This window comes from Perna viridis, chromosome 12 (genome assembly GCF_037379345.1).
Source record: "Perna viridis isolate PV_CMFRI_1.1 ecotype Kerala chromosome 12, ASM3737934v1, whole genome shotgun sequence".
Classification (NCBI taxonomy): Eukaryota; Metazoa; Mollusca; class Bivalvia; order Mytilida; family Mytilidae; genus Perna; species Perna viridis.
In genome coordinates, this window is record NC_142456.1 from 15301142 (window position 1) to 15310033 (window position 8892).

Sequence of the window (8892 nt, forward strand, 5' to 3'; positions counted from 1 at the left end):
ACAGGTTGCGAAATAAAATTATTCACCAATACACAAGAAGACAAATCATTATATAATATCTTGATCCACTTAATAATATTTGGACCAAAGTTAAACTTTTCCAATACACTAAACAAAAAGTCATGATTAACTCGATCAAAAGCTTTCTCTTGATCTAAAGAAATAAAAGCACACGGTAAATTTTTCTGATTCACATAATCGACAATATTACGGTGCAAATGACAATTATCTAAAATAGACCTCCCCCTAATAGCACAAGTTTGGTCTATACCAATAATACTATCCACAACCTTAGACATTCTATTACAAATAAGCTTACTTAAAATTTTTACATCAATATTCATTAGACTAATTGGTCTATAACACTTCATATCATAATGCTTACTAGTATCTTTACATATTAAAGAAATATAACTCACTTTCTGAGAATCAGACATAGTGTTCTCAGTAAATATTAAATTGTATAATTCTAATAATAACGGGCCAAAGATATCTATAAATGTCAAGTAAAACTCCTTTGTCAACCCATCAGGACCAGGCGACTTATTATTATCCATACCTTTAAGTGACACAATTATTTCATCTAATTCTAAAGGTACATCACATATATTTTTATCATCATTACTTAATACAGGTAAATCATCAATAAAGAAATCTTTTACATCATTATCTATAGGTTCAGTCGTAAACAAATTGGCATAAAAACCTTCAAACTGCTTCAAAATATCCTCACTTTTAGTATAAGAAAAATCATTATCTTTAATAACAGAAATAGTCTTCTTTTTGCCATTTAAAACTTCTTTCTCAAAAAAATATTTACTACAGGATTCTGAACTATCTAACAGTTTGGCTTTACTTCTAATTTGACTACCTTTATAACTCTCTATATAATACAATCTTATTTCGTCTTTTAAACCTTTAATTTGTTCACAATAATTATTTGGATACTTAGATTCTAAATTACATAAATTAAAATATCTACGCTCTAAAGCTCTAATAACACTATATTTCACTTTATTTTTCTTTTTACAATAATCAACACAAAATTCTTTAATGTTAACTTTAAAATGATCCCATATATTCACATCATCGATAATTAAACCGTCAATGAACTCTAAAAACCATGTCCGAAAACTAGTACAAAACGCTTTATCACTCAGGACACTATTATTGAGTTTCCAATACCCATGACCTTTCTTGACCTCACTATTATTAACAATCGTCAAGAGTACACAATCATGATCAGAAAATGAAAAAGGTAAATTTTCACAATGTTTAATAAAGGGTTTTAAATCCCTCGATAAATAAATACGATCTAAACGACAAGAAATATCAGAACTTCTCCAAGTTACATTAGTACAGTTAGGATTTAAAGTTCTATACAAATCAATTAGGTCAAAATCACGTATAATACAACTTAATTCAGCTTTACCTATAGAGCCTCGCTCTGGATTACCACCTATCTTATCTAACTTATTATCTATGATACAGTTAAAGTCACCAGAGAAGATTTTAACATTTTGCGTTAATATAAAAGGATAAATATAATCAAAAAAGTCTTTACGCTCGCACCCATCATTCGGAGCATATACATTAAAAAGTCTATAAGAAATACCATCAATCTTCACATCAATGAATTGAAATCTACCGTCTAAATCTCTATGATATTTAACAATAACAAAATTAATAGAATGTGAAATAAAAATAGCAGTACCTCTACTTCTATTAGAACCGAAGTTCCAAAAGCATCTGTAGAAGTCAAAATAATTATCTAGAGATTTACTAATACCTGAATTCGAAACATGCGTTTCTTGTAAAAAAAGAATATCAATACAATTATGCATACAAAAATCACGTAAAGCATACTGACATTTGATATCTAACATGCCATTAATATTCAAAGTGGCAACTTTGATTATATTTTCTTTTTCAGCCATCATAATAGACAAAGAAAAAGATATAAATTATTAGAAGACTTAATTAAAGGTAAGTCGCTAATTACAGGTAAGATTTTACAGGTAAGATAAATCAAGGTAAATTTATCGGAAAAATTTAAATGCCTAAACAATGAAAATTTGACTATGACAACTCTTTGAAGAACAATGCACATACAGACAAACAATAGAATTACATACCTTAATAGTAAAGGTGTAAAGAAAAAATTACAATCAATTATACAAACGCACAAGGCGTTAAGTATAACTACAAAATAAGTAGGGTAAAATCTCTCTGAAGTGAGTAGATTTTGGAAATAAAATTGAAACAATAGAATAGAATGGATATGAACTCTAAAGTGAGCATTTAAAGGTCTAAATCTAGAATGAAAATAAATGAACAAAAGTTCATTGATAAAATGAAGAAAAATGTACTCTAGAAAACCTTTATAAATGAAAACGATATATAAACAAGTAAAGAAATTACTTGAAAAAATACGCCATAAGGCTAAACAATCCAGGGACAGAAGGGCAGTCTTATCAGGGGACATTAAATTACAATCACAATCCATTATACAAGCCATGGTTGTAAACAGAAATATATATATGTGTAAATATAGTTACATATCTGGCGGATCGCCCAGGAAATAAACCACTCTGGAGTCTTTAACATCTAACTCCTCTTCCGGAGAAGAACCTTTCCGTTTTCTTCTCGGGTGGACTGTATTCCACTCCTCACTAGTGGCACTATTCTCTTGCCGCACTTGGCCTACAAGAGAAGCAGCAATGGTCGGGTTCTGCCGCACTTGGCCTGCAGAACCGACCTCAGTAGCGCTCTGTCGCACTTGGCCTACAGAGGCTTCCATCGCCTCCTGCCGCACTTGGCCTGCAGGAGGGTCTGTATTATTAGCAGCTGCATCTGCGTAAGTCCTCCCTCTCCCCTCAGATACCTTGCGCGGACACTTAGCTCTGCTATGGCCTATTTGATTACATTTTAGGCACATACTTGGACGGCCCAAAACGGTGACTAAAACTTTCTTCCCTTCAATTGAAAAAGTATAGGGAATCTGCTGGTACTGAGATTCAGTAGATAGAATCTCAGCACAGATAACCCCTGTCTGTATGTTGACACCATTCTCCAAGAGTTGAGTGTCATAGTCAAATTTCCTTACAGTTCCAAAACGCTCCAAATACGTTTTCACTGGGTCGGAACTGTAGTGCATTGGAAACCAATGCACCCGGATATGGACCGTACGACGGTCCAAACGATCAAACACAAATTCAAATCCACCACGTGTGTCCTTACGACCCTCACTGGTGCAAAAAACGTCAACTGTATCGGCCGATTTAAAAGTGATATACCAATCTCGGCTATAGTCCGAACACTTGTAAACGGCTGTAATACTGGTATAAATAGACAGTTCCTCAAAATTATCGTTCAACAGTTTCAACAGTTCAGATCTATTGGATACAGGCTGATTAATCTTAACCTTCAGGGTACATCTCGCGATTTCCGGACGAAGGCCCATACTTTACACTTAATAATAAATATAAATACTTATATATTAAGCGAAAGCTCGCTACTTTGACTATAATTCGTAGATCATAGCCAAAAGGCCGAGAAGCGATGCCGAGTTACAGAAAGTTCTCGTAGATGTTCATTGGAAACTTCTCTCTTGAAGAGGTTTTTTTCTCTCAATTTCTGTGCAAAATTTCCAACCGTTTTCCCTTCAAACCTGTACTTAGCGGCACTGGACTGTCTGGTGTCATTTATGCTTCATTGTCGATTTCGTCGAAAGTCGGTAAGTCTGCTGAAATTTGTAAAAGGGAAAGTTTTGCTATCACACATATAGGCAATGCTAGAAAAGGAGAGACAACGTTTGACATACGTATTCGACATTGCATTTAAATCAAGGTGTCGCTATAACGTACTGTAATCGTCGATTTTTCTGTCACTCGGCTATTTAAATACGACGGAAGAAAAAGTGTACGAGCATGGAGGCAATCTCGGCGGCTCTGTCGAAAACCGTCTGTAAAGGTCCTCGCTTGCATGCAGTGTCCAGCTCTGACCAGGGTGCCGGGTTCTGTGATTTTTTTTTCCTGCTGTTTCAATGCATTTCGCATCCAAGAAAAAACAAAACATATCAAAAACATATTCCGACCTCGCAATTAGAATTCAAGTTAAGTTAAGTTACATTTAATATGATACTTTCAAATTTTTTCAAGCCCCCGACCGGGACTCGAACCCAACACCTCCGGCATGCTGGCTCAGCGTCTTTACCGCTGGGCTACGGATGCTAGATGAAGAATGTGCCTTAAAACTTCGTGTCAATCCTGCGTCTCAATTTTTGTCAAAAGAAAAAAAAACAAAACAAAACAAAGGCGTTCAAAGGGAAATAACTGGAATAATAGGAAACGCTTACAGTGTCACCATTACATATTGATTTCAGACAATATTCATAAGAAAGTCGTGTCACACAATAAAGAAAATCGTGCTCCACGTGCAAAACGTGTTTAGCATGTCACGGACGGCCTAGGTCTCGATCCTCACAAAATTACCGGCCTAATATCAGGGGAAATGGCATGAGCTTTGTTTACTTACATTTCTAGCAGCGGGCGACGTCCCATGTGTACTCTCGTCGATAGGGGAAATTGCGAAACAATAAGTAAGGGGACATAACGTCGTCTTGCACTTCCGTACGTCTGCACTGTTATCTATTGGTCTCGTCCGTCTGTGAATAAAGAAAAGCTGCACAAAATATAAAAGATGTGCCAGTTTAATTTTTTTACTTCTTTTTTTCTTTTTCTTTTTTTTTTCTTTTTTTTTTTTTTTTTTTTTTTTTGGGGGGGGGGGGGTTGCAAATATAAAATAATAAATAAATAAAATAGTAATAAAAAAAGTAATAATAAAAAAAATAAAATAAAAAAAAATAAAAATAATAATTCTCATTTACAGGTCGGTCGGGTCCCTGTTTTTATTAGTATTATTTTTTATTTGTTTTGGCCTATTATTATTTTATTTTATTTTTTTTTTTTTTTTTTGCTGTCCCTCCTCGGGAGAATTATTTTTTTACCCTATGTATCTGTCGTGTCCGCTGTGTGTACTGTGTAGCAGTTTAAAGGGAAAACTGGTCTTCTATTTAATTTAATTCTCTCCCGAAAGGGAGAGTGGGCCAATCCTGGAGGTACTGCAATACCAGGCCAACCCGTGGCAAGAGTGGTGCAAGCACTCAACATCTCACCTAGGTGCAAAAATCAGTTTAATATCGAAGTACCCACATAGGGCACGTATCAGATATTAAGCTGATAAGAACAGATACTACACTTTGATCTTAGCCAAAAGGCCGAGAAGCGATGCCGAGTTACAGAAAGTTCTCGTAGATGTTCATTGGAAACTTCTCTCTTGAAGAGGTTTTTTTCTCTCAATTTCTGTGCAAAATTTCCAACCGTTTTCCCTTCAAACCTGTACTTAGCGGCACTGGACTGTCTGGTGTCATTTATGCTTCATTGTCGATTTCGTCGAAAGTCGGTAAGTCTGCTGAAATTTATAAAAGGGAAAGTTTTGCTATCACACATATAGGCAATGCTAGAAAAGGAGAGACAACGTTTGACATACGTATTCGACATTGCATTTAAATCAAGGTGTCGCTATAACGTACTGTAATCGTCGATTTTTCTGTCACTCGGCTATTTAAATACGACGGAAGAAAAAGTGTACGAGCATGGAGGCAATCTCGGCGGCTCTGTCGAAAACCGTCTGTAAAGGTCCTCGCTTGCATGCAGTGTCCAGCTCTGACCAGGGTGCCGGGTTCTGTGATTTTTTTTTCCTGCTGTTTCAATGCATTTCGCATCCAAGAAAAAACAAAACATATCAAAAACATATTCCGACCTCGCAATTAGAATTCAAGTTAAGTTAAGTTACATTTAATATGATACTTTCAAATTTTTTCAAGCCCCCGACCGGGACTCGAACCCAACACCTCCGGCATGCTGGCTCAGTGTCTTTACCGCTGGGCTACGGATGCTAGATGAAGAATGTGCCTTAAAACTTCGTGTCAATCCTGCGTCTCAATTTTTGTCAAAAGAAAAAAAAACAAAACAAAACAAAGGCGTTCAAAGGGAAATAACTGGAATAATAGGAAACGCTTACAGTGTCACCATTACATATTGATTTCAGACAATATTCATAAGAAAGTCGTGTCACACAATAAAGAAAATCGTGCTCCACGTGCAAAACGTGTTTAGCATGTCACGGACGGCCTAGGTCTCGATCCTCACAAAATTACCGGCCTAATATCAGGGGAAATGGCATGAGCTTTGTTTACTTACATTTCTAGCAGCGGGCGACGTCCCATGTGTACTCTCGTCGATAGGGGAAATTGCGAAACAATAAGTAAGGGGACATAACGTCGTCTTGCACTTCCGTACGTCTGCACTGTTATCTATTGGTCTCGTCCGTCTGTGAATAAAGAAAAGCTGCACAAAATATAAAAGATGTGCCAGTTTAATTTTTTTACTTCTTTTTTTCTTTTTCTTTTTTTTTTCTTTTTTTTTTTTTTTTTTTTTTTGGGGGGGGGGGTTGCAAATATAAAATAATAAATAAATAAAATAGTAATAAAAAAAGTAATAATAAACAAAATAAAATAAAAAAAAATAAAAATAATAATTCTCATTTACAGGTCGGTCGGGTCCCTGTTTTTATTAGTATTATTTTTTATTTGTTTTGGCCTATTATTATTTTATTTTTTTATTTTTTTTTTTTTTTGCTGTCCCTCCTCGGGAGAATTATTTTTTTACCCTATGTATCTGTCGTGTCCGCTGTGTGTACTGTGTAGCAGTTTAAAGGGAAAACTGGTCTTCTATTTAATTTAATTCTCTCCCGAAAGGGAGAGTGGGCCAATCCTGGAGGTACTGCAATACCAGGCCAACCCGTGGCAAGAGTGGTGCAAGCACTCAACATCTCACCTAGGTGCAAAAATCAGTTTAATATCGAAGTACCCACATAGGGCACGTATCAGATATTAAGCTGATAAGAACAGATACTACACTTTGATCTTAGCCAAAAGGCCGAGAAGCGATGCCGAGTTACAGAAAGTTCTCGTAGATGTTCATTGGAAACTTCTCTCTTGAAGAGGTTTTTTTCTCTCAATTTCTGTGCAAAATTTCCAACCGTTTTCCCTTCAAACCTGTACTTAGCGGCACTGGACTGTCTGGTGTCATTTATGCTTCATTGTCGATTTCGTCGAAAGTCGGTAAGTCTGCTGAAATTTATAAAAGGGAAAGTTTTGCTATCACACATATAGGCAATGCTAGAAAAGGAGAGACAACGTTTGACATACGTATTCGACATTGCATTTAAATCAAGGTGTCGCTATAACGTACTGTAATCGTCGATTTTTCTGTCACTCGGCTATTTAAATACGACGGAAGAAAAAGTGTACGAGCATGGAGGCAATCTCGGCGGCTCTGTCGAAAACCGTCTGTAAAGGTCCTCGCTTGCATGCAGTGTCCAGCTCTGACCAGGGTGCCGGGTTCTGTGATTTTTTTTTCCTGCTGTTTCAATGCATTTCGCATCCAAGAAAAAACAAAACATATCAAAAACATATTCCGACCTCGCAATTAGAATTCAAGTTAAGTTAAGTTACATTTAATATGATACTTTCAAATTTTTTCAAGCCCCCGACCGGGACTCGAACCCAACACCTCCGGCATGCTGGCTCAGCGTCTTTACCGCTGGGCTACGGATGCTAGATGAAGAATGTGCCTTAAAACTTCGTGTCAATCCTGCGTCTCAATTTTTGTCAAAAGAAAAAAAAACAAAACAAAACAAAGGCGTTCAAAGGGAAATAACTGGAATAATAGGAAACGCTTACAGTGTCACCATTACATATTGATTTCAGACAATATTCATAAGAAAGTCGTGTCACACAATAAAGAAAATCGTGCTCCACGTGCAAAACGTGTTTAGCATGTCACGGACGGCCTAGGTCTCGATCCTCACAAAATTACCGGCCTAATATCAGGGGAAATGGCATGAGCTTTGTTTACTTACATTTCTAGCAGCGGGCGACGTCCCATGTGTACTCTCGTCGATAGGGGAAATTGCGAAACAATAAGTAAGGGGACATAACGTCGTCTTGCACTTCCGTACGTCTGCACTGTTATCTATTGGTCTCGTCCGTCTGTGAATAAAGAAAAGCTGCACAAAATATAAAAGATGTGCCAGTTTAATTTTTTTACTTCTTTTTTTCTTTTTCTTTTTTTTTTCTTTTTTTTTTTTTTTTTTTTTTTGGGGGGGGGGGGGGGGGAAATATAAAATAATAAATAAATAAAATAGTAATAAAAAAAGTAATAATAAAAAAAATAAAATAAAAAAAAATAAAAATAATAATTCTCATTTACAGGTCGGTCGGGTCCCTGTTTTTATTAGTATTATTTTTTATTTGTTTTGGCCTATTATTATTTTATTTTATTTTTTTTTTTTTTTTTTTTGCTGTCCCTCCTCGGGAGAATTATTTTTTTACCCTATGTATCTGTCGTGTCCGCTGTGTGTACTGTGTAGCAGTTTAAAGGGAAAACTGGTCTTCTATTTAATTTAATTCTCTCCCGAAAGGGAGAGTGGGCCGATCCTGGAGGTACTGCAATACCAGGCCAACCCGTGGCAAGAGTGGTGCAAGCACTCAACATCTCACCTAGGTGCAAAAATCAGTTTAATATCGAAGTACCCACATAGGGCACGTATCAGATATTAAGCTGATAAGAACAGATACTACACTTTGATCTTAGCCAAAAGGCCGAGAAGCGATGCCGAGTTACAGAAAGTTCTCGTAGATGTTCATTGGAAACTTCTCTCTTGAAGAGGTTTTTTTCTCTCAATTTCTGTGCAAAATTTCCAACCGTTTTCCCTTCAAACCTGTACTTAGCGGCACTGGACTGTCTGGTGTCATTTATGCTTCAT

The 8892-nt window shown here is 36.3% G+C and overlaps 3 non-coding genes across 3 annotated transcripts; all 3 read right to left on the reverse strand.

The window, feature by feature from the left end:
• Positions 1-5097: 5097 nt before the first annotated feature.
• LOC148601417 (U2 spliceosomal RNA) lies at positions 5098-5290 on the reverse strand. The gene has a single exon (XR_015917529.1). It is a non-coding gene; the product is annotated as a U2 spliceosomal RNA (small nuclear RNA).
• A 1530-nt stretch (positions 5291-6820) lies between these two features.
• Positions 6821-7013, reverse strand: LOC148601418 (U2 spliceosomal RNA). Its single transcript, XR_015917530.1, has one exon. It is a non-coding gene; the product is annotated as a U2 spliceosomal RNA (small nuclear RNA).
• Positions 7014-8547: 1534 nt separating this feature from the next.
• Positions 8548-8740, reverse strand: LOC148601419 (U2 spliceosomal RNA). The gene has a single exon (XR_015917516.1). It is a non-coding gene; the product is annotated as a U2 spliceosomal RNA (small nuclear RNA).
• Positions 8741-8892: the final 152 nt, after the last annotated feature.